The following is a 26,481-nucleotide window of genomic DNA, read 5'->3' as shown; positions in this document are numbered from 1 at the left end:
ATGACAGTCCCAGAGTGTCTCACAAGGTGTTCATACAACACATGTCAGTGTAAATAAATAATCACTCCTCTCTGGGCAAGACACAATCTGTTTTCTACTTTAATCAAGGTCAGAGTACAAATATTGCGTCTGAATTTCCTCCCCCACCTCCCTTCCTCTCCATTCTCTCTGCCTAGAGAACAAGGACACTGTCATGACTTATTCAGACTTCCCCTTCAACATTCAGAGACCTCAGGCAAGGGCACACATTTGTGAAAAAGAAACTCAGTCAATGGTGGCGTTATGGTGACTTTTTCTTTTTTCTACAAAATTGAATCTCTAATTTGATTGAATTTTTGTTCACTCCCATGATATGGCATACCTGAGTCCAGGACAATTAGACAAATATTTTCCCCAGGACTATCCAAGACCCTACCTCTTTGTCTTCCCTGGTCATCACTTCAGCAGATAGAGGAGTCTAGAAAATAATTCTGCCATCTTTATTCCTCTTTCTGTACAAGGACTGGGAATCTAAAGAGGATTTCCCCTCTCATCTCCAAATTATCACAGTTTTCCCCCAGGTGTTTTTTCTGGTCAAAGATTTATGGCATCAATTCTGGGCTACTCCACAGCAATACAAGATAACCTCCGTTAAAAATGTGGCAGAATTGGGAAGCCAGCCTGTTGGCTTAGCAGTTAAGCTTGCATGTTATGCTTTGGCAGCCTGGGGTTGGCTGCTTCGGATCCTGTGTGTGGACATGGCACTGCTTGTCAGGCCATGCTGGGGCAGGAGTACCACATATAAAGTAGAGGAAGATGGGCATGGATGTGAGCTCAGAGCCAGTCTTCCTCAGCAAAAAGAGGAGGATTGGTGGCAGATGTTAGCTCAGGGCTAATCTCCCTCAAAAAAAAGAGAAAGTTGCAGAAATATTTTGGCTGCAATAGTTATAAAAATGTTTTATTGTTTGTTTTGCTCTTGTTTTGATTTTACATCCATTGCAATACACTCATTAACACTGGATTTTATATATCATCATATTTTAATAATTTCAGGGAAAGTGTCTGATTTTATTAGCACAATTCATATTTGTTCACTTTACCTTTTTTCAAAACTACATTTTTAATAGTGTATTATTGTTTATTTTATCTTACTTTATTTTATTTAGTTTTGACCCTTTTTTAACTGAACAAAGACTGCTCATCAATTCTGTTTCCAAAAGAAGACTAATTTCAAAAGATTCATTATCAATTGATGCCATTTACAAATTCCAAAATTCAAAATATACATAGGTGTGTTCTTAAAAAGCATCATGTCATAATTTAACCAATGCTTAAATCATGTGCACAACATGAAATGAAAACTTAAATTACGAAGATAATTGAAAGTGAATTGGGGCTAAAGAAGGCTTTACATGAAATGACCAGGCAATCAGAAAAAAAACCTTTTGTTTGGATAAAAAATTTTAATATCTTCACTTTTATCTTTATAAGTAGACGAAGATACCTCATAAGAACAGGACTCACTTAGAAGTATTTTTTTATGGAAAATAGATACAGAGAACAGATTGGTGGTTGTCAGGGGTGAGGGTGTAAAGGGTGGGTGCAATGGGTAAAGGGAGTCAAAAGGTACAAACTTCCGGTTATAAAATAAATAAGCCCTAGGGATGCTGACTATGGTTAATGATACTGTCTTGCATATTTGAAAGTTGCTAAGAGAGTAGTCTTAAAAGTTTTCATCACAAGAAAAAAATTTGTGACTCTGTCTAGTGTTAGATGTCAATGAGACTTATTCCGACCATTTTGGAATATATATACAAATATTGAATCATTATGTTAAATACTTGAAACCAATATAATGTTATATGTCAATTATACCTCAATTTTAAAAAAACGCCACCAGGCATTGCTGTATACCCCATAGCAGCAAAATCACTCCCATTGAGAACCACCACTCTAGAGATAACCAGTGATGCCATTTTCTAGTCTTTATTCCTGCATACATACAAAACAAGTTTTTTTCATGAAAAAGGAAGCTATCGGCTTTCCACAAGGTTCTCAATCCCTGCTATTTATCATAAGTAACTTTTTAAATAGCTCTCTTTAGATATAACCATTCCTCTATTACTCCATTCAGTTTATTTGACCTCAATTTGCTAATCAGGTAATCATCCGTCGTATTTAGGTAAATTCTTTTTCTTTTTTCTTTTAAACTGAAGACCAAAGGAGTAAAATGAAAACAAAATTTCTGCAATTTGCTGATATATAAATGTGGATAATGGGCTTACAAGGGACAAATATATGTTGTATATATTTGTCAAAGAATTGTATTTTCCACTTTTATTCTGTTATAGTTCAAGCAACTGCACGTAACCTTCAGATTCCCAATGGATTGCGCAGTTGGACATGGGAGAAACACTCTCAGGAAGGGCTCTCTCCTGCTTGCTAAAAGGATGGAGTGTCCTTATATGTTTCCTATGTGGTATGAGTAACAAAAGAAAGATCAGATTGGAGGACAGAAAGATATCCTGAGCTGACATCTTTGCAGCAGATGTGGAGGACTTTTTATTACCAAAAAGAAAGCATTTATAAAGACGTTCATCTCAAAAGCAGGATCAAATGCTGCATTTTGAACCATTCTGAAATGTGTAATAAGCTTTCCTCTCTTATGTTTGAAACTGTGTTTTTATATGATGACAGTGACATTTTATATATTTAGCCCACAGTTTTAACAGCTCCTAAATATTCATAATGCTAATTTTAAGTCACAGCATGATTTGTTAATTCTTATAACTCTGCCAAACCTTGATAAATTGGGCTAAATTTGAACCAGATTTCCTAAGCCTTGCAGGGACATATTAATTCAATATTATTACTGTCAAGCATAAAATATGTTCAGAAGCTTCCAGCATCACATCACACCACTTCACAGCTGAACTGGCATTTCATTCCCTAAACTGACGAACTTATCTGCCATTGAAATAACCAATAATGTTGTGTATTGTTCTTGCATTTAATGGGGTTCATTCTTATGACCAAAATTGTGGAGTGGGGAAAGGAAATACGGAAAATTCTTTTGAGAAAAGTAATAGCCTAGGTAGTTAATAAATATGAACTCCCATGTTTCACAAAATTTAAAAATGTCAAGAAAGAGAAAGAAGCTAATTGCTGTTGGTCTTCCAAATGGTAAACATGGTAAGCGGCTCTAAATGAGCAAAATAGAGAAATATCTGTTCTTTTCTTAGGGACATTTCAAAGGAAGGAAACACGGTTTATTGGATTTCTGTCATTTATAGTGCATTATAAATAAGTCAATATCTATTCATATTGTCCAAGAAAATCTTATTTCCTGGATATGAACCTGTGTTATTTTGCCATTGTCCTATTTTCATGGCAAATCTGAACCTGATTTAGCTTTCTACGTTGGAAAAGGAGCAGTTTCCCGACTTTGTTTTATTTGATGCCCCAGGGCAAGTTAATAGCTCCTGTGGTTATGAAAGTATAACACCAAAATGATCTTGAGTACCAATAACTTAAAAGATAAATGACACAGATATTTCTCCACTAAGGTTTTTGTGTGTGTGCGCGTTCTTCTGCTTATGACTCTCTGTGTAACTATCTTTTTCTCTCTATCTGAGGTTCTGTCTCCAAACTTAGCCTCCTCTCTCATGCATCTGCATCTTATCCTCTTTCACTTACTTGCGCATTTCTGCTTTGGAAATTGTGCTCCCTCTTGCACAATTTCCATGTTTTCCTCTCTGCTATATCCTGCTTTAATAGATGCCATCTTAAAAACAAAAACTCCCTTTGACCCCACTTCTTCCTCTGGCCACCATTTCATTTTCTCTTCATGTTCAGAGCAAAACTTCTTGAAAAAAAGTCTACTGATCTCTTTCTCAAATCACTCAACAAGATATTTTTTCCCTTGAAAATGCTATCTTTATTAATTTGATTTCTTCTTTTTTAAGAAAAAACAGACTTTACTTTTTAGAGCAGTTTTAAGTTCACAGAAAAATTGAGCAGAAAGTACAGAGATTTCCCATTCCCTCCAACACACTTACAGCCTCCCCCACTATCAATACCCAGCTCAGAGTGATGCGTTTGTTACAATTAATAAACCTACATTGGCACATCATTACTATCCAAGGTCCATAGTTTACATTAGAGTCCACTCTTAGGCAGCACATTCTATGAGTATGGATAAACAGATAATGACAGGTATCCACCATTGCATATCATGCACACTAACTTCACTGCCCTAAAAATCCTCTGCTTTTGCCCTATTCATCCCTCCCTCCCCACTAATCTTTGGAAACCGCTAATCTTTTTACTGTCTGTAGTTTTGCCTTCAATATGCACTTTTTAATCCATTTAAATGTTTCTACCCACCAACTTCACAACTACTCCTACTAGGATCACTAATCATTTTGTCAAACAAAATAAAATGGTCAATTTACAGCACTCAACCTAGTTCAATATTTCAGCATTGAAAGTTGATCATTCTTACATCCTTGAAAAACACACATATCTTGGCTTCCATAATACCACATCCTTCTGGTTTTATCTCTTTCCTCTCTGAAAATTTGTATTCAATCTCACTTATTGATTTTCCCTCTTCTGACCAATTTTTAAATGTTAGGGCATTTCTGGGCTTGGATCTGGTTCTCTATCTATTCTAACTACATGGACTCTAAGCTATTTAATTCAGCTAGAAGGCTTCAAATAACATCTCTTGGTTAAAGTTGCTTGTATTTGTATATGACTTCTAGTCTTGGGAATAGAGTAGATACATTTCTCCCTATCACTCCTACTGAGTATAACTAGATACTCTGAATAGTACATATGAAACAAATAGAAGAAGAATCTGAAAGATGGAGACAAAAACACAAACCTTCTAGAAACCTTGAGAAACAAGGAAAGACATGCTGGTGGCTTCTCTGGGTTATCTTTTTCTTAATATAGTCTAGTGATAAGGAAGACAACCTGGAAACATCAATGGGTACAGAGGAAAAAAAGACAAGGGAAGCTGATCTCTAGAGGCAAAGGACCAGGAAAGTGGAATCCTAACAAGACAGAAAACTTTCAGACAAACACTGTGAATAAAACTGTGACCTCACTATCATCACTGTCAGCAAAGGCCAAATTCCAAATTCCAAATCGAAAGCCTAGACTTCCAACTTTGCTTAGCTGTCAATGGGGTTCCCCTATCACTCACTGGGCTGGTATCAAAGAAGGCCAGATGAGGAGCCGAGACATCCATCCCCACCTGGCAGTAAGGAGTCTCCCTCACACACACACACACACACACCCCCACACCCAGAGTTCAGTATAGGCCACATGAAGAGAAGTAATGAGGTACCCCCTCTGAGTCCCAGCTAACCAATCTCTGCAGAGGCCTGCTGCAGAGCTTGAATCATGCTTCTCTGTTGGCATGGTGTCAGAGGAGGACCTTGAAAACAGAACACTTAAATAAGATCCACATTCTATGAAATAATATTCAAAATGTCCAGAGTACGTCAAAAATCACTTGTCATGCACAGACCAGAAAATATTTCAAACAGAATTAGAAAACACAATCAACAGACACCAACACTGTGACAACATGGATATTGTAATTATCTGACAAAGATTTTAAAGCAACCATCATAAAAATACTTCAATGAGCAATTACTAACATGCTTGAAGGAAATGAAAAAGTAGAAAGCCTCATCAAAGAAATAGAAAGTTTCACCAAAGAAAAAGATAAAGAAGAACTAAATGGAAATTTTAGAACTGAAAAATACAAAAACCTGAAATTAAAAAATTATGTGAATGGGTCCAACAGGAGAATGGAAATGGCACAAGAAAGAATCAGATAACTTGAAGACAGAAAAATTACCCAATCTGAACAGAAGAGAGCAAATCACCTGAAGGAAAAGGAGCAGAGCATCAGGAAGCTGTAGGACTATAACAAAAGGTCTATTTCATGTCATATGAGTCTTAGGAGGAAGGGAGAAAGTAGGGCTGAAAATGTATTCCAATAACTAATGGTTGAAAAATCTCTAATTTGGAAAAAGACGTAAACTTACATATTTAAGAAGGTGAATGAATCCCAAACAGGATGAATCCAAATAAATTCACGCCAAAATACATCATAATCAAACATCCGAAAACCAAAGGCAGAGAAAACATTTTGAAAGTAGTGAGAAAGTAAAGTGATCTTACCTATAAGGAACAGTTCAAAAGACAGCAGATTTCTCATGAGAAACCATGGAGGTCAGAAGGAAGTGGCACATTTTCAAGAACTGAAGGAAAATTATTTCTCTAAAGAAACAAGTGAAAAAATAACTTCTGAAGTTATGAGTTTTTAAACCTGTGGCCCTTGATTGGATTATTTTGTGAGTTATAGCCTCAAGGAGCAAAACTATTCCCGCTTCCAACCATTTTTTTTTTTTTTGAGGAAGTTTATCCCTGAGCTAACTACTAGCAATCCTCCTCTTTTTTGCTGAGGAAGCCTGGCCCTGAGCTAACATCCATGCCCATCTTCCTCTACTTTATATGTGGGATGCCTACCACAGTGTCGCTTGCCGAGCGGTGCCATGTCTGCACCCAGGATCTGAACTGGTGAACCCCAGGCTGCCGAGAAGTGGAACTTGCGAACTTAACCACTGCACCGCTGGGCCGACCTCCCCCTTCCAATCTTAAATGTTAACAAAAATATTTATGAGCACTGAATTTTTAATTCTGATATCCATCTTGCTTTAAATATATATTACCTTGATATTTCAATAACAGAAAGTTCACGGTTGATGACAGAGCATTATATTTGGAACAAAATATCTGTACTCAAATCCTTGTTCAAGCACTAACTATGTGAGCTAGTTCAGGACTCTCTATCTCTGAACCTTAGTTTCTTCATCTGTTAAATGAGATGATGATGTCTGCTGCATATCTTACAATGAGGATCAAAAAGTATAACATCATGAAGTAGTAGTTTTTCAGATTGCATCCTTTTTTAATTATAGGAATATATAGAGACGTGCATGGTTTAAATTATGTTTTAAAATATTGAGCACAACTGCTCCACACATGAGAAGAACAGAAAAGTCAGTCTCTAACTTTAGGGTAGATAGTTAATTGGACAGACAGACCTGTACACATGCTATAAAGGGCAACAAGATGAGTCAAAATATATTTAAAGATGCAAAAATAATTTTCTCTGGGAGCAGCAAGGACCTTACTATAACACTGCTGCTTATGTCATTGGATAGATTATTAACCTCTCCAGAGTTCAGTTTCCTCATTGACAACATGGGGATAGAAATAATGTATCTCCATAGAAGGGTTGTGAAGCTCCAAGAAAATTCATGTGAAGCATTCACCAAGAGTGTGATACATAGCGTTCTACAAAATGACAGATTTTTACAGTTATTAATCATACGATTATTTATAAGGACTGGCTTTCACATGACCTAGGTTTTGGGGCGTACAGACTTTCTGAAAGCAAACATCATGAATTACAAGTCTATCCTAAGCAGATAAAGCTGTGTATTGAAAGCCAAAAAGCCAGACAGCTTTAGCATAAGTTCAGTATTCTATTAGGGTTGCAATACAATATAAATGGCAAGAGGAGTACATTGCAGTTTGACTTTAGATCACATTATCAATAATAAAGAGCTATTAAGGGTGCTGGAGAACAGACTGGGCATGATAATCATTGCATTTCTTAAAGGTACTTCTGATGGCAGAGAGAACAGCCTATATAAAAGTGCAGAGGCTGGAATCAGGGAAATCAATTATAATGCTGTGCCAATAATACAAGCAGCAGAGAATAAAGCCCTGAACTAGAGAGAGGAAATGGATAAAAATGATGATGCATATGAGAAGCAGGATGAGGAGATCTTAGAATAATACAAGTGAACTGAGTCATTGAAAGGAATCACACACAGTTGTAACAGAAAACACAAAAGGAAAAGGTTTTCTGCACTTGACATTTTTACCACCACAAAACCTTGACCTGAAAGAGCCTGAGAACATGCCAAAGACCCAGATCACTTATTTTAGATATTCTTTCATTTCACTTGTGTGCCAAACAGACTGTTCCCTCTCAAGGACGTATATGGTGCCTTATTGACTCTAGCTGGGAAAGCAAATATCCTGAATGCTTAGTTATCTACACTTAAGAATTACATCTTTTCTAATGACTCAGTGAGTGTGATATTCAGTAATGGAAGTTCTTAATTTGTAATTTGGATACACCGAGACCTTTCTCCGCAGCTGAATTTTGTCCGCTGATGTCACTGTCTGCAGGGATCCTGTCCACATATGCTGTATGTGGTTTCCTGTTATGTACTCTACATAATTGAATGATGCCCTCAGCACTGGTTTTCCAATAAATATCACTCACAATGACCTTGAAAATATCCTGCCTCCTTCAAATATTCCTTTGCTAGCTCTGGTCATTAATCAAATGAATCAATACAATATTTGTTAATCTGAAGAACAGCAAAAATCACCCAAATAAGATTTTTCAAGTCAAATTGTTTTCTCTGGCATTGTTAACTATACTAAATGATAGTTTATTATTATAAATATATCTCTATAAAATAACATATATGTAACTGTGTGAATACACGTTTATACACAATTATCTTATCTAACATTTATTGAGTGTTGCTATGGGCCAAACATTGTTTTAAGGGCTTTATATGGGTTATATTGTTTAGGCCATAAAAGGTGGGTAATATTATTTGCCCTATTTGACAGATGAATAAAGTGAAACTTACAGAATTTAATGACACTGCTCAAAATCAAGACTGAAAGGTAGTAAATTTAGTAAATTGAATCTGACTCAAAGGCCGTATATCTAGTCACTATGATATGGTAGTGTGTATTCTACCATGTGTGTGTCTGTACAAGTACACATGTACACACATATATATACTTGACCACATAAATTCTATAAACAATATACAACGTACCTCAATGAAGATGTTAGGAAGCGTGTGCCAAAGCCCTGTTATGGAGTAATGCTTTGAAACGAAGCAAAATGTCTAGCTATTGGTTGATTTTGTTATTTCTCTTCTTCTTGGCCCATCTGTTCATAATCTGAAATAAACTGCATGACAAAGTCCACAATTCTACTTTCATCAACAGTTATTAGCAACACCAATCAAATTAAATGTTCAGAAACCTCTCGTAATTTCTAAAAATAGCAAGATTTCCAATTTCAGTTTTCTACAGTGGCAACCTTACAAAATACCTATAATCAGGACATTTTAAATTAACTTAGGGAAGTAAAAAGTCAAATTTTCAGGTCACTCAGTTAGTTTTAAAAAAAGTCTGAGTTATTCTGAACACCAGCCTGAGGTATGATTGCACATTAATGAGTGATTTAATAAGCAATTTTTAAAAATCAATCTTATTATTGTAGAGCAGAGGTCAAAAACTGGCAGGCCACAGGCCATATTTTGCCCCCAGATATGTTTTATTTGGCTCACATAATTTTGGCCTGTCCAAAATGGTTGTAAATCTTTTGAAGTACTTGCCAACATTTAAAAATTGGGAGACACATAAAAACCTGACTTCCTGGCTTCTTTTAAAAAGCCTGAAAATCTGGCAAGCTGGGCATTCTTTCTCCCATGGCACCTCTGATTTGTGTGAGGGTCATCTCCCAGCACTCAGTTCACCATTATTCTGTCCTCTCTCTATGGCTCCAGCTTTGTCATATTTTCTTAACGCTCAGTCGGCTTTATTCATTTACATTACCTGTGCAACCTCCATAATCATTTGAGTCTGGGTATCCTATTCAAAATTTATAGCTACAATTTGAGTATGTCTGTTCATCCATCTAAAGTTTGCATTTCCCTAATAATATCTGTGCTGGGCAGAATTCTAAGATGCCACTCATCCCCAACTCCAAGATTCCCAGTCCCTGGTGAATACACATCTTCTCCTGGTTCAATCAAACACTAATCTAGGTGCTGCCATGAAGGGGTTTTACAGATGTCAGTAAAGTCTCAAATCAGTTGACCTTAAAACAGGAAGGTTTTCAAGGTGGGCCTGATCTAATCCCAGGATCTCTTTAAAAGCAGTGCGTTTTCTCCAGCCAGTCAAGAAAGAGGATACCGGATCTTGCATTCTGCTGGTGTGGATGAGCAAAGATGACTGTTGTGACCTGCCTTCAGGACCCCCCATGGGGAGGAACTGCAGGCAGCCTGTAGGAGCTGAGAGTGGTCCCCGAGCAATAGCTAGAAGGAAACCCAGGGCCTTAATCCCTCAACGACAAGGGAAGGAACTCTGCCTAAATCGGATGACTTGAGAGAGGATCTTGGGTCCAGATGGGAACCAGAGTCATGACTGATACCTAGATTTCAGCGCAGCGAGACCCTGAGCAGAGAACCTAGCCATGCAGTGCCCAGACTTCTGACCTAAAGAATCTGAGATAATAAATTTTTATTGTTTTAAGCTCTAGGTTTATGGTAATTTTTAAAGCAGCAATAGAAAGCCAGTACAATATTCAATCATTCTACCAGTGATCCTGATGAGCTCTTATCCTTTCATACCCAAAATTATGTTGTCCTTTTGCCTGGTCTCCATATCTCTAGTTTTTCCCACACACAAGTATATGATATGCAATATTTCTATTTTAAACTTCTAGAAGCACTTTTCAAAATCTTTGGTGAGCCCATATCGATTTATTAAAAAGACTGCTGTGCCTGGCATTCGCCGCGCTTAATGGCCTGAGTCCTGTCTGCGTTTGCAAGTCCAGGGTACTACATCCTTTCAAAGCTTCCTACAATGTTCCTAAAGTTAGGCAACCCTCACTTGTTATATATCTATTTTATTAGACAATAAACTCATTGAGGGCACAGTGCCTATCTGGAAATGATCACGGTCTGTTATAGATCAGTAAATCTACATGGGGTTGTATGGACATACATTCCTGGGTCTCAGTTTCCTCTATGAGACTTAAAACTTAATGCTTTCACACTCTCAATAACTGTGTAAAAACTAACAGAAGTCTATGACTGGACATTTAAAATACACATTTAGGACCAAAATTAGCCACTCAGTGTCAGTGACCTTATTTACACTTGTTTATATTGACAATCTCATCATCCTCAGTTGTAGTACTTTGATTTTCCTAAACAGCGAGGTTAGGAATAAAAGAGGACTTGGTATGAAAGTGATGCTTTATACCAAAACTGAAGGTCAAACATTGTCTTAGTAAAATGTGCTTAAAAATTTCAGTGAAGTGTAAGTGGAAAACAATTATTAAAAAAAAGATAGAATAGGGTAACAAGTGATCCATAATAGTATAAATTCACTGTATTTATTTTGTAATTAGCAATTTAGTTTTGGATAAGAAACAAAACACACAACAATGTTAATTTTATTGGTTGAATTTTAGTGGCTTTGTCATTTTGTCATTGGGTTTGTATCTAATTTATAAATTAGCTTTGGATTTATAGCAATTTGTGAGTGGGGATTTTTATATCCAGTTTTATGTTTGTATGCATCTTAATGATAGAATACAAATGATTGAGGCTGACATGGAGAAGGAGGCACATCTGTAAATATTCCTCTCCTTTATAAAGAATTCATATTTTAATTAGATGTGAAAGTAAGCTCATTTAGACATAGGAACAACAGATTTCGAATAGACAAATGGAGTGTCAGGCGCTACCTTTGCCTCTTACATTCTTAGAGGGGCTAAATTTATCACTGTAGACCTTGGTTTTCTCATCAGAATAGAAAGGTTTTCCGTTATACATGTTTTAAATTAGATTTCCATTCTTAAAATTTTTAATTCATTCTTTGATTTTCAATCACAATAATTCTAAAACCAGGCTAATCATTAAAATCACCTGTGAAGATTTTACTTTAATAAACTTTGTATTTTAGAAACATTTAGATTTACAGAACAATTACAAGCTAGTACTGGCAGTTCCCACATACCTCACACTCAGTTTCCCCTATTATTAATATCTTATGTTATTATGGTACATTTGTACATTGAATGAGCCAATATTCATGTATGATTATTAACTAAAGTCCATAATTTATTCAGATTTCCTTAGTTTTTACCTAATGTCCTTCATTTGTTCTAGGATCCCAGCCAGGATAACACATTATATTCAGCCATTGTATTGGTGGGGGTTCTCCAAAGAAACATAATCAATACGATTTTACATATACATAGAGAGAGAGAGAGAGAGCGTGCCTATGAGCCAGAGATTGACTGATTATAAGGAATTGAATCATGTGATTACAGAGGCTAAGATCTGCAGCTGACAAGCTGGAGACCCAGGAGAGCCAATGTGTAGTTCCAGTCCAAAAGCTGGCAGGCTCAAGACCCAAGACAGCCAATGTTTCAGTTCTCGTCTGAAAGTCTGAAAAACCAGTGTCTCACTTCAATAGTAGGAGGACTTCCTGTTACTCAGCCTTTTTGTTTTATTCAGTCTTCAACTGATTGGATGCGGCTCACACACATTAGGGAGGGCAATCTGCTTTACTCAGTCTATGAATTGTCAATGAAATGACAATCTATATGACAAGTCTATGAAATGTCAATCTCATCCAGAAAGACCCTCATAGACATACCCAGAATAATGTGCGACCAAATGTCTGGGCACCCCATGACCCAAGCAAGTTGACACATAAAATCAACCATCAGATTCATTATGACTTAGTCTTCTACTGACTATGACAGTTTCTCAGACTTTCCTTGTTTTCAATGTTATTGGCAGTCTTAAGGGGAACTGTTCAGGTGTTTTGTAGAATGTGACTCAGGATTTTTCTAAAGTTTATCTCATAACTAGGGTGTATTTAGGCTGTTTTCAGAGGAAGGTCACAGAGGTAAAGTGTCATTCTCATCACATTACATCAAGCATACAAATTATCAACATGACATTACTTTTAATGGTAACTGTGACTATCTGGTAAGACAGCAAATTAATCATGTAGCCCACCTCCTTGACAGAAAAATATTTACATAAACTATTTTGGGTTGTTCTGCATTATGTGCAGGTTTTTAATGTAAGGAATACCATGTTTCAGAACAATTGAATTTGAATATATAAGGGAGAGGCTTGGTCTTCTCAGGAATCTACTTATTATTTATGTCTTTCTGGTGATTTGATGAAACTAACGGCTTTGATAACTGTATTCAGCACAGTATTTTATAAAAGGTAGATTAACAGATTTTTGTTGAATAAGTTAATAAATTATGACTACCACAAACTTATTTATGTAATGTATGTGTATGTGTTATAAGTAAATCTCAACAGTTTTGCTGATCAAAAGGAGCCAGATAAAAAATAATGTGCACATTGTGACTGCATGTATCATTAATATATATGACAGAAAACAGACTGGGCATCAGCTGAGACTAGGACCCACTGGAGAACTTTAGTGTGATTGAAATGTTTTATAATTTGATTGTGGCTCGAATTACACAGATATTTACATTTACCAAAGCTCATCAATGTGTGCCTTAAAATGTAATCATTAATTGTGTTAAATTGTAACAATAAAGTTGATCTTTAAAAAGTAAACTATAGACCCACTTTCCAAGATTTCTTATCAGATGACAGAGAAATACTTGAAACTGTGAGAAGAAGTAAGATTAGAAAATGTTAAAGATTGGTATAAACTTAATAAGAGGAGTGTATCAGAGGCTGATGGTTGGCCAGCAAATTTGCCATAATAATGGAGTTTAAGTAGGAAATATGGCTTTATATCTACAGTATACATTTCTAGGCCTCCTTTGACAGTAGTTAGACAGTAATATAATTAAACCTTCACAAATGGATCTGCAAAGAATTGCTACATACAGCTTCTACCTTACTTGCTTAAAAGAAAATTGCATGGTTTTTCCTAATTCTTCTTCATGGCCACTACACCATGGATGGGCCTGCACCCAGCTTTGATCAGATAGATGAAGATAAGAACCTAGACATTGGTGAAGCTAGATCATGGAAGAAACCTGAATCACCGAATGTTCATGTGGAGCAGAGCCTCCCAGTCAGTCACCCAAGGGAGATACATGTAAGTAAATTGACGTTATTTTTTAAGCCACCATGTTTTTGGTCTCTTATGAAAGTTTAGACTTAGCTCTAACTGAAACCAGGAAGACCCAGGGCATTTCATGTGGGCATAATAGTATGAATAAAGGCAGAGCGATATATATGGCTGGCAGTGAGTATACATGACTTACTGTATTAGGAAAAGGGATTAGGATAAAGAAATAGGAAATTAAGTTAATGGAGTAACAAGAATGTTGAAGAATTTATGAATTATGCAGTTCATTTGGGGGTTTAACAATATTGTAGAAGTGAATGATCATGAACATTGCAGGGACATGTTGAATGCATTTCTTTAGGAAGATCAATCAGAGCTGTACTATTGGTTGCAGAAAAAAAAGAGTTTCTAGCAAAATTAAAATGCAGTAATCATTTAGAAATAAAGTGGTATGTACGAGGGCCAAGGGTGTGACCATAAGAATAGAAGACATGAAAAAGCCAAGATATATCTTAAAGAAAGAACTGACGGAATGATATAGTAGGGTCTATAAAGGGGTAAACCACAACTAAGGTACAAAAACTCAGACAGTGTTGGAAATTGTTTGTAGACACAAACAGCTCATCTCCTGTTTCTTTTGTATAATGAATACTTCAATGCTATTTTCATAGGAGCTATATTCTGCTGCACTTTCCAATTAATTTCAGTAATATAATCTTTTTAAATGAGCTGGCTTCATGAATTACAGTGTGATTCTCTATCTGAATCATTTGGTTTTCTTTGGAAATTAAATTCAAATTATGTTTATTTGCTTTGTCTTCTCCTTATGTAGGAAGCACAGAAGTGTATCTAATGGTGTGGAGTGGGGAGAGAATGCCTTCCCTGAGAAGACAACTCTGTCGTGTTAAATAATAAACAAAAATTTTCAAAGCGTACAGAAGAAAAAAGCTTTCCTGATGCTCTAAAAAGCACGTAATAGGCAAAGCTATATGGGAAAAAACGGTAAAATTAAGGAGTTGCAGATATTTTGAATGGCCAGAACAAGAAGTGAGTATATTAGGGAAATGAAACTGGAAAATATCCCTTTTCCTCCACTCTTAGTCGTAAAGCCCTAGGTTACGTGCACATTATCCAATATCAGTTTGACAGTAGGCTTCTATATCCTCTTTCTTCAATCTAATCTATACATTTCCAATCATGCTATGCTCTATAACGTATGTTGGAGTGTGCTGTCTCCTGTTTCCAGCCCTCTGAGAGCTCTTCACTGCCTGAAAAATATAGCTTAACCTTTTTGCAAGGCTGTCAAGACTTCCTAAGCTCTGATTCCAAATTATCTTTTGTCACTTGTTAAATCATACCAGAAGTCATACTCTGGTTCTTGAATACAGCCTGCTGCTTGCTTTCTTTGTCCTTTCCCAGTGTATTCATCCTTTATCTCTACCTTTTGAAAAATCTATTTATCTCTAAAGGTTCAGATTAAATAGCTCTTCTTGCTGGATCCTCTTATACTGTATTTATCTTTGTTATATGGCTTATCACTTTTTGTAGTTATTGTGTTTAGTTGTGCATGACATTTTTCTGTGAAGTAAGTTATGGTGCTCAAATCTGAAACTTTATAAAATGCTTCTTTTTGTCCTTCCATATGATTCCTCCCACTCTCGCAAATGAAGCACAAAAATCTTTGCCTAAAAGAATAAACCACACACATTTATACAAATAAGTTGATATAATTGTTCACCTCCCTAAGAGGTTCACTGGAGATTATAAAAAGTGCATATATTTACCAAGTGAATTTTTTTACTTTAATTACTCAGTAGACATGATAATTTTTTGACAACTTCAAATACCAATTTGTAGGTGGTAAGGACAAAACAAATGATCATCCTAATATTGTCTTGTCTGGCATATGCATAATATAGAGAATGTAAATTATCATTCCTTGAATAGAATAAAAAGTGAAAGTAAGATTAACAATAATAATAAAGAATATTGTTTATAATTTTTCTGAAAGGAAGTGACAGAAAACCCAATCCAAACTCATTTAAGCAGAAAAAAATTAATAAAAGGAATTTATAAGAAATGTATTAGCTCAAAAATTGAGAAAAGATATAAGTCTAGCCTCAGACATAGCTTGATTTAAGCCTCAAGTGATATCATCAGTTGTTGTTTCTTGCTGTGTTTTCTTCAGTTGGCTTTAATCTCAGACTCCAAGCAGTAATCTGTGTTGGCCTAATTCAGCAAATATCTTTTGAGTGTCTCTTGTATACCAGGTAGAGTGCGTGTGTGTTTGTGTGTGTCTATTCAGTGAAAGGAAGAAAAATAATTCAGGGTAAGGGGCAGAAAGTGATGAGGGCAGGTATTTTTGATAGGGTTGCCAGGAAAGACTGTCAAAGAAAAAAACCTCTAGGAAAGACTGTCAAAGAAAAAAACCTCTGATAAACAGGTGTTAGAGCTGAGATTGGCATGCAGTCAAGAAAGGAGCCATGAGGCTATCTCAGTGAAGAACCTGCCAAGCAGAGGGAAACCAAGGAAAAGATGCTGAAGCTGGAGTGTGCCTGATAGAAGATGACTGAGAAGCCAGGGTGGCTGGAGCCGAGTGAGCAAGAGTGGTAGAGAATTAGGGAATGATACGAGAAAGGTAGTTCAGATGACGAACTAATCTAGAGCTGTGTAGGTCATGGTAAGAATGTTGCTAAGCTTTTATCCTAAATGAGACCAAAAACTACCAGAGGGTTTTGAGTAGAGATGTGGCATGACTGGAAAAGGTTTTTAAAAGTGTACTAATTTTTAGGTTTGGGATCAGATAATCACAACTCTGAGGCTAAAAGTGGAGAGTGTCTTTGTCACAGAGAGCTCAACATAGATTTCAGGAATTGAGGTTCACAGTCAGTGGACCACCTGACTTATGTCACCTACCTTTTCCTAAACTAATTGTTGGGTCCAGGAAAGGGGATGGAAAGAGACTGCACTGATTGGCTCAGCCCAGGTCACGTGCCCCCTCTTTGTATCTGGTGGTGTGGATAGCATCATCTGAAATACACAGAAAAAATATAAAATATAAAAAAATCACTTAATTGGGGTTGGCCCAGTGGCATAGTGGTTAAGTTCTTGGGCTCCACTTCAGAGGCCCAGGGTTCACATGTTCAGATCCTGAGTTCAAAACTACACACTACTCATCAAGCCATGACTTGGTGGTGTCCCACATAAGAAATAGAGAGAGATTGGCAGAGATATTAGCTAAGGGCCAATCTTTCTCACCAAAAAAAATAATAATAATAAGTCATTGAATTGATTAATAAACTGATGGAAATGACTGAGGAAAGAGTCAGTGAAATTGAAGCTTGATCAATATAAATGATCTAAATTGAAAAAGAGAAAAGATACCGAATAAAAATAATCAGCGCCTCAGGGACACTATTAGTAATGCCAGTAGCTCTAAGCTATGGTAATTGCTGTGCCAAAGGAGAGAAGAGAGAATGGGTCAGTAAAAAGGTTTTGGAAATAGAATGGCTAAAAACTTTTAGCTATTTTTTTTTTTTTTAAGGAAGATTAGCCCTGAGCTAACATCCACCACCAATCCTCCTCTTTTGCTGAGAAAGATTGGCCCTGAGCTAACATCTGTGCCTATCTTTCTCTATTTTACATGTGGGACACCTGCCACAGCATGGCTTGATAAGCGGTGTGTATGTCGACATCTAGGATCTGAACCGGTGAACCCCAGGCCACTGAAGCGGAACATGCAAACTTAACCACTGTGCCATCGGGCTGGCCCCAACTTTTAGCTATTCAATTTCTAAAAACTTTCAATATGGACCGTCAGACATAAATTTATATATTTAAGAAGTTCATTGAAACCCAAATATAAATGTGAAGAAAACTACACCTAGGCACATCATAGTCAAACTTCTGAAAAGTGAAAATAAGGAGAATATTTTGAAAGTAGCCAAACAAAAGCAATACATTATCTACAGGGATGAACCATTTGAAAGCCTGTGGAATTCTCACTAGAACTGATCTAAGCCAGAAAAGAGTGAGACTTGTTTAGTGGCCCAATACATAGTCTATCTTAGTGAACATAACAATGTGTATTTGAAAAGAATGTTTACTCTGTCGTTGTTGAGGGCAGTATTCTATAAATATCAATTGTCTTCTGTGTTTTTAATATTTTCTGAGTATTTTATCAACTGCTCAGAGAGGGATGTTGAAATCTACTATAATTGTGGATTTACATATTTCACCCTTGAATTTTATCAATTTTTGATCCATATGTCCTGAGGCTCTGTTATTAGACAAATCTACATTTATAAAGGCTTTGTTTTCTGGGGAAATTGATTTTTTTTTATCATTATGTAAAGATCATCTTTTAACTGGTGGAAGAAAATAAACTGTCATTCAGAATTCCATCCAGTAAAAATATCCTTCAAGAATGAATACAAAATACAGACAGTTGTAAATAAAGGAAAACTGAGATAATTTGCCATTATACCTACAGTCATACCTACACCATGATGCTGAAGGGAGGTCTGAAGGCTGAAGGAAAACAATACCAGAGGAGAGCTTGCATCATCAGGGAGGAACGGAAAGCAGCAAAAATGATAAATACAAAGGGAAATATAAAAGACTATGTTTCCTCTTTACTTAAAATACAACCTTTTAAAGCAAAAGTTGTAACATTTTTGTGGGGTTTTCCATGTATATTGGTATAACACACAAAATAACTATAGTTTAAAAGATGATAGTGTGGTCAGTATACTCTTATGGTCACAGTTTTTCTAACCATCACATGAGATGGGACAACAGTAATAGATTGTGAAAAAAAGGAGTATGCATATTGTAATTCCTAGCAGAATTAATAAAAATTATAAAGCAAATGGATAAAGAGTCAAAAAATTAAAGTAAATTTCTAGAAGTTATTCAAAATACTTCAAAATAAGGAAGTAAAGAAGAAACACGACAACAAAAAGCAGAAAGAACAAACAGGAAATAAAGAACAAATTAGTAAGCTTAAATGCAATGATATAAACAATTATATTGTTTTAATAGACTAACCATTCTCATTAAAAAGCAGAAATTATTAGAGTAGATAAATATACAATTATATGCTGTTTATAAGAAATGCACTTTAAATATATTTATATCAACCAATTAAAAGTAAATAATTTTTTTAAAAGATCAAGCAAATAGTAAATAAGAAGTCTGTAGTGGCTACAGTAATACTGGATAAATCAGGCATCAAGACAGACTATTACAGAGATAGAGGGCCAGTTCAGAATCACAAAAAGATCAATTCATGACGAAGACAAAACAATCATAAATGTAGATTTGTCTACTAACAGAGCCTCGAAATACATGAAATAAAAGTTGACAAAGTGAGAAACAGGAAATTCCACAACCATAGTAGGGGATATTAACATCCTGCTCTCAGGAGGTGATAAAATATCTAGAAAAACTATCAATAAAAACATGGATGGCTCAATCGGTATTTATAGAGAAATGCTCAACAACTGAAGAAAAAATATTTTTTCAAGTATACTTTGTTATATTTGCCAAGATAGATCAATGCATTGAGCCATTAAGCAAGTCTCAATACATTTTAAATAATTGAAATCTTATAGAGTAAGTTGTCCAGCCACATGGAATTGAATTTGAAATCAATAACTATAAGATTTTAGAAAATTATTTAGAATATTTGCAAATATTTAGAAATTGAACATGCTTCTAAGTGATACTTGGGTCAAAGAAGAAATCAGACATCAGAAAATGTTTTAAACTATATTGTAATAAAAATACCACATGTCAAAATGTATGAAATGGAGCTAAAGCAGCACTTAGAAGAAAATTTGAAAATTTGTAAATGTAACAAATAAATATAATAAATAGAATTCTTCTTAATTTATTTCATCCTTAGCAAACTAAGAATAGAAGGAAATGTCTTTATGCTGATAAAGAGCACAATCAGTGATTGACTATGGAATGCTTAACCCTAAATTTACGGAGGCAAAGTTGCACACTCATGCCGTCTCTAGTCAACGTGGGACCAGAGATCCTCGCTGACGCAATAAACAGAGGGGCAAAAGGCACTCAGATTGGAAAAGAAGTAAAACTGTCTCCATTTGCAGATGGCATGATTGTTTACATGAGAAACTCTAAGAAATTTACAAAACTGCTTGAACTAATAAGCGAGTGTAGAATTGCTAAAGGATATAGATGAATAAATTTAAAGTAACTATATTTTTATATAATAACGGCAAAGAGTAGGAAAATGAAATAGAAACTCCTTTACAATAGTGCCAAAATAAAATATTCAGGAATAAATTTAAGAAAAGATATCTATTATCTCTCTATTGAAGATTACAAAAAATCACTGGGATTTAAAAAAGAACCTAAAAAATGTAGAACTACACCTTGCCTATAGACTGAAAGTTTCAATATTGTTACCAGTTTAGTTCTTCTAAATTGATCTATAGATTCACTTCAATCTCAATCAAAATTCCTGTAGGACATTCTGTAGATGTTACAATTTGATTCTAAAATGTATACGGAAATTACAAAGATCTAGAATAACTATAGTAAGTTTTTAAAAAGAACAGCAATTTTGGAAGGTTTATGCTACCTGATTTCAAAATACTTGAGGGCTGTGGTAATTAAGACAGTGGTGTTGGAGTTACGGTAGATAAATATATAAAATGAACAGAATAGTGAGTGCAGAAACTGACCTGTACGAATAGAGCTTATTGATTTTGCCATAGGTGCTGAGGTACTTCAATGGGTAAGGAAAATTTACTTTAACAAATGATGCTGGAAGAACTGGATATCCATATGGCGACAAAATTAATGATTGTTTTTATTAACACCTTACATAAAAATAGATTCAAAATAGATTCAGATCTAAAGGGAAAAAGCTAAAATGATCAAGCTTCTAGAAGAAAACAAATATCTTTCTGACCCTGGAGTAAGTAACTGTTTCTTAGCTGGGACACAAAAAGCATAAACCATAAATCATAAAAGAAAACATCAATAAGCTGAACATTATTAAAATGCTCTTCAAAAGGCACCATAAAAAATAGGCAAACTAAAACGTGAGAGAAAATATTCTCTATACATTAGTAGGAAACATATCATATTCAGAATATATAAAGAACTCTTACAATTCATTAATAAGAAGACATACAACACAGTAAAGAAATCTTAAAAAATGTTTTAATGGACAGTTAACAAAAGAAGATATGAATAAACACATTAAAAAGGTTAAACATCATTAGTTGTTGGAAAAAGATGCTAATTAAATCTTTCTACATTCATTTAAATGTCTAAAAGTAAAAACAGTTACAATCTATCTAAGCATTGGTCAGGATATGGAGCAACTGGAGCCTTCATACATTGCTGGTAAAGTCTGAAATGGTACTACCACTTTAGAAAAGACTTTGGAAGTTCCTTATATAGCTAAACATGCATTAACTCTATTACCCAACAATTTAACTTCCGAGTATCTATCTGGAGACGTGAAACCATATATCCACAAAAAGACTTGCTCAAAAATATTTATAACAATTTTATCATAATAGTCAAAAACTGGAATCAACACAAGTCTCGATCAGCAGGAGGATGGATAAATAAGTTTTGATATATTCTTTCAAAGCATTTGTATTTATTAATAAAAAAATGGAATGAACATTGGAGATAAATCTCAAAAATGTTATACCGAACAAAAGAAGTCAAACTAAAGAATGCATACTTTATAAATTCAGTCACGTGTTGCTCATATTTTATGACTTCATTTATAGGAAGAACAGGCAAAATCAGAAATCCAAACAGTAGTTACCAATGAGTTATGGAGATTGAATGAAAGGGGTAAATGGGAACTTCGGAGATGTGGTATATCTTTATCAGGGTTATTCTTAAATGGTTGCATATATTTTTCAAATTCTCAAGGCTTAGATTTTGTCTTCGTTAAAAAAAAATGACAAGCACATTAAGCCAGGATTGTTTAATAATGCACAGTTGAAGAGGAGTGGAGGTAGAGGTCGTTACATTTCAAAGAGTCAGGTATCTGTGAAGTTGGGATGCTAGATGGTTTATCTAGATGAAAAGGGAACATAGAATCTAGGATGGAGAGGAAGAATACATGAGTTATGTGAGAATTTACTCATCTCTCTTTAGACTGAGAGCATGGTGAGGGCTGAGAAAATCCACCTACCTCAGCATCTGACTTAGAGTAGTAATAACAGCCACAATAATAACCGCCTGAACTTGGTATTACTATGGGCCAGATATGCTTCTAAGAAGTTTAAATATATTAGCTCATTTACTGGAAGGACTCAGTTATGTCTGGTGACATAAAAAACCTCCCTCATTTAAAAACATCCAAATACATTACAGAAGCTAGTTACATAATTTACAAGACATTAATCTTCTTGTAAGATGTCCATACCTAATGTATTGCAGTACTAATATACAATAATGGGTGAGGCAGCATACTGCTCTTTTATACATTCAAAATTGAGAATACAAGTATATTTACAAGAATGACTAAAAACAGCAAGAGACAATTGATGATCATGTCTTTAGTCATTAACCTACATATTGCTTTTTGTTCATAGCTGATGCTCCTAAAGTGCCTGCCATTTTGTTCATACCCACCTCTAAGACTCTATTGGAGTTTGGACTCTCCTTTTAAGGAATCCCAGCCTTGTTACGAATTCTTGGAAATGCATCCTTACATGTTCTCCTGTGAACATGCTTTCAATAGAGAACTTGGTGTAAATGTTGCTATGGTAGATTTAAATCCTTCTGGTGGGGCTTTCGCCCAGGAGAGAACCTAGCCAAACAAAAGATCTGGTTGCCTGGAGATGTGTCTCTTAGTATATTGAAAAGGAACTTCTCAACATAATGGGGAATGTCATAAGTAGATTAAATGTCAAAAGTTTTATTTCTTTGAGTTTATAATATCTGTCCCAACTAATTCTGGAAAGTCTTGTAAGTTGAGAGAAAACACACATGCCACACTAGTGCAACTGAGCAAGTCTGGAATTCTGTACACTTTTCAAAGGAATAATTTAAAATAATCAACAAATGGCTCCAATACTCTAGAGAAAGAAAGACCATCTCTAACACCTGGCTATTCCTTTCACTCTGTGGACTGTTCTCAGCATCTCCAGGGTTTAAAAGACCATAACTTTATGTATCTACGTATCTTTTTTTATTACCATATTATACTTTTTCTCATGAGCATGCACTGAAATTCTTGCCTGTAAAGATTAAGTATAAATTGTAATTTTCGTCCCTTTGTTTATTGTCAGTGTTCAGGTAAAACCAAGATGATCTTCATAAACTATAAATTGTAAACAGTATGGAGGATGATAGTCTAAAAAAAATGTAAACCATCTTTGTGTTCACATGTAATTAGAAAAAAACCTAAAACATCAAGCCCATGTCTGTTAGAGAAGTAAAACCATCTGTCCGTAACTAGCCTAAAGAATTATAATGGAGACTTGAGAAAGAAGAATGACTTTGGGTGGATTTTACAGACTCAGTTTGCAGAGCTGTTAGCAAACAGAGTCAAAAAGTCAAGCACTTGAGTAAACAGTTCAACACGAAATTGCTTACTGAATGCTATCAGGGGCTGTGGTCAAATACAGCTGTCGCTGGGCTAGCTGGTGAGTAGAATGATTTAGCACTCCACACAGATCAATGGCATTCTATGTGTGGGTGCCCAGTGAGCGGCTGGCAGCAAGGAGAAGAATGCCCATCACGGAGTGTCACTTCTTCATTTACATCACATTGGAATTCAGGGGGTGGCTGAGAACCCAAAAAGTGAATTTATTGTTGCAAGAAAGTCAATATTTTACAATAACTCTAGGCAGTGATTTAAAAGCCCATTTTGTGCACGCCATTTACTTCTTCATACGCATGTATATTGCTATTCATTGCCACGGATAGCTAGGAGCAGAGTAATTCCATGAGGCTACTTCATCTGAAACATTGGATCTTTACAAAGCAAACAAACGGCCTTTGTCTCATCAGGAAAACTGAGTTATTAGAAAGAAAGTTCTCTGAATTTCAAGAGAGGCTATTTAGTTCACTTGTCCCATTTACTCCCCTATTTTGCTTTTTTTTCTTAAAGAATTTTTTATTTTTAATGAAATCTGTCACCAAGTCAAAACTGTCAAGCCTGTCCTTCCTACAGATAACCTGCCAACGCGATACTATGAAAACAAACACTAGATAACAGAATGTAAACTTGACTTTTAAAACTGGTATTGATATCGACTCTGATATCAGTTTCCCCACATTAAACCCAGCATATATGGGGGTAAAACTAAAACACTCATTCCCTGTTTACTCTCTGGCTTCCTGGCTTCAGAATCCACTATCCTCCATGGAGACAGACACCGTCAAGAACAACCACCTGGACTATCTCCTCCTGCATAGAGATACTGGCTGGTGGGAAAGCTGCTGACCAGCAAGGTCATGGACTTCCTCCTCTCTGCAAGTGTCTCAAGGCCAAAGACAGGCTGGTGGGAAAGGTCCGACCAGCAAAGCCCTATGCTTCCCCTCCCCTACCTAAAACCCCAAATAAAAACCCTTCCTTTTAGCTTTTCGGGGAGTTTGGGATTTCAGCGTTAGCTGCCCTCTCTCCTTGCTCAGCGCTGTGCAAAAATAAAGCTCCTACTTTCTTCCACCAACCCCGGTGTCAGAGATTGGCTTGCTGCGCAACGGGTGAGCGAACTCACTTCAGGTTCAATAACAGTATATTTTGATTGAAGGAAGAGTATACTTATAAGTCTTAAATAAGGTTAGTGTCCTTTTCTGAACTAACATCTTCTTGCTTATTTATAAATAGAAGTATAACTGATATTTACAGTTTTTATAACATGCTTTTTAAATGAACTTAAGTTAAAACATCTTAAGACTAAGATAAGTTTTATATGTAATTTCCCTTTATGGCATACACACACAGAAGTAACTGAAAAGATATGTTCTTCATCATTTTTCATAACAGGTACTCAGTTAACAAGACAAAGAGAGAAATGAATACATTTCATGCAGCTATTTGCATTGTAAGATCCTTTTTCCTTTCCTTTCCTTTCTGTTGTGAAGTAGAAGAATCAGAATGCCTATTCACAGACATTGGGCTCATATTTAAGCTTGTAGCTTCTCTCTACATTTATATTTTTATTATTAATATGAGCAACTTTGTCAAAGCATACTGTCAGCTCTGAGCCTAAAACTCTAGAGAGGATGTTAACAAGGAGAAAAATACAGAGTCCCTCTAGACTGTTTTCCAATTTCTTCAGTTACAAGGCACATGAAACAGCCACACAGCCTGAACACATCTGCATAGCACTTCATGTCAACCTGAATACTTGAGTTCGCAAAAGATTCTACAGCTGAGGCTTATGCATATCTTTTCTCGTTTGCATTTGAGTGACGTATTGTGTATTTAAGTAGAGGGAAAAATGGAGTTAACCTCATAATAGAAATTTATTTCTTTGGATAAGTGGCAACAGCAAAACTTTTACCCTAAATTTATTAAACTACGAGATCACCACACAGAATCAGTTATGTGCATGAACTGATCTTGTTAAGGACAACCAAGACTCAAATGGAATCTGAAAGCCTGCAAAATGCATCTCAAAATAGTTTTGGAGGTAGAATAAGTAACGTGTCAATTTTCTGTAGAGCAAGGAAATATGCCGCTTACTGTATTTATCCACAAAAAACAAGCAGCTGTGTATGAAACATTCAAAACCGAAGTGTCTCCTAGGGGTGTATGATTTAGAAACTTTAAGAAGAGCTGTTTGTCCAGCCCTCAGGATTTAGGAATTGACCCTTGACCTGCTCACCACTCAACACCTCCTTGCTGCCTCTTAATGCCTGCTGGTGTTGTTTCCTTCAACTTCCACCTACTCCAATTCTTCCAGTTTTGTGTCACCAACAAGTCAGCTTCCCTAGACTTCTCATTTCCTTCATCATTCTCAAGTTTATGGCCAGTCTCTTCTTTTCCACCGTGGCACTGGTTTTCAAACTACTTCAGGTAACGGATTTGTATAACGTGGCTTCAAGGTACTCTTCTGGGCACCCTCTCATTTGTCAAATTTGTTCTGAGCAACTTGTGGTCCAACCCTTTCTCTGTCCTGGTCTACAAAAACTGAAATGAATAATTTTGCCAATTCTGCTTCACAATAGAAATGCTTCCTTCTATTCAGATACTTTTCTAGTCACTTGTGAAATCTTTACAGCTACTACTCAAAAAATTATCCAAGAAAGTATTTTGTGTTTGTGTAATCAACTAAGAAGGGGAAAGCAGACAATCTTAGCAATTTCTTAAAACTTGGCTTGGGAGAAATATAAATTGTTCCCAAATCTCTTATCTTTATGAATATTTCTTTTTAATTTCAAGGAAGAGCTTTTATTGATATTACAGCACCAAAGATCAATTCCTGTAATTATATTTAACTATTCAAAATAATGCCAGTTTATTTACACTTCAGTAGTGTA

At 35.7% G+C, this 26,481-nt stretch overlaps 1 long non-coding RNA gene across 4 annotated transcripts in view; it reads right to left on the bottom strand.

Moving 5' to 3' along the window:
- Nucleotides 1-26,481, bottom strand: part of LOC111768631 (uncharacterized) — a 104,283-nt gene that overhangs the window by 65,577 nt on the left and 12,225 nt on the right. For 2 of the 4 annotated variants that reach the window (XR_011427886.1, XR_011427885.1), the window contains exons 2-3: nucleotides 16,897-17,010; nucleotides 8,937-9,073 (exon numbers count right to left, since the gene is read on the bottom strand). This is a non-coding gene — a long non-coding RNA (uncharacterized lncRNA). The remainder of the gene's footprint in view (nucleotides 1-8,936; nucleotides 9,074-16,896; nucleotides 17,011-26,481) is intronic. The other 2 variants (XR_011427887.1, XR_002801101.2) reach the window with 1 other exon arrangement.

This window comes from Equus caballus, chromosome 17, assembly GCF_041296265.1.
Source record: "Equus caballus isolate H_3958 breed thoroughbred chromosome 17, TB-T2T, whole genome shotgun sequence".
Taxonomy (NCBI): Eukaryota; Metazoa; Chordata; class Mammalia; order Perissodactyla; family Equidae; genus Equus; species Equus caballus.
Note: the sequence above shows the minus strand (reverse complement) of the source record. Positions and strands in the feature narration are given on the sequence as shown.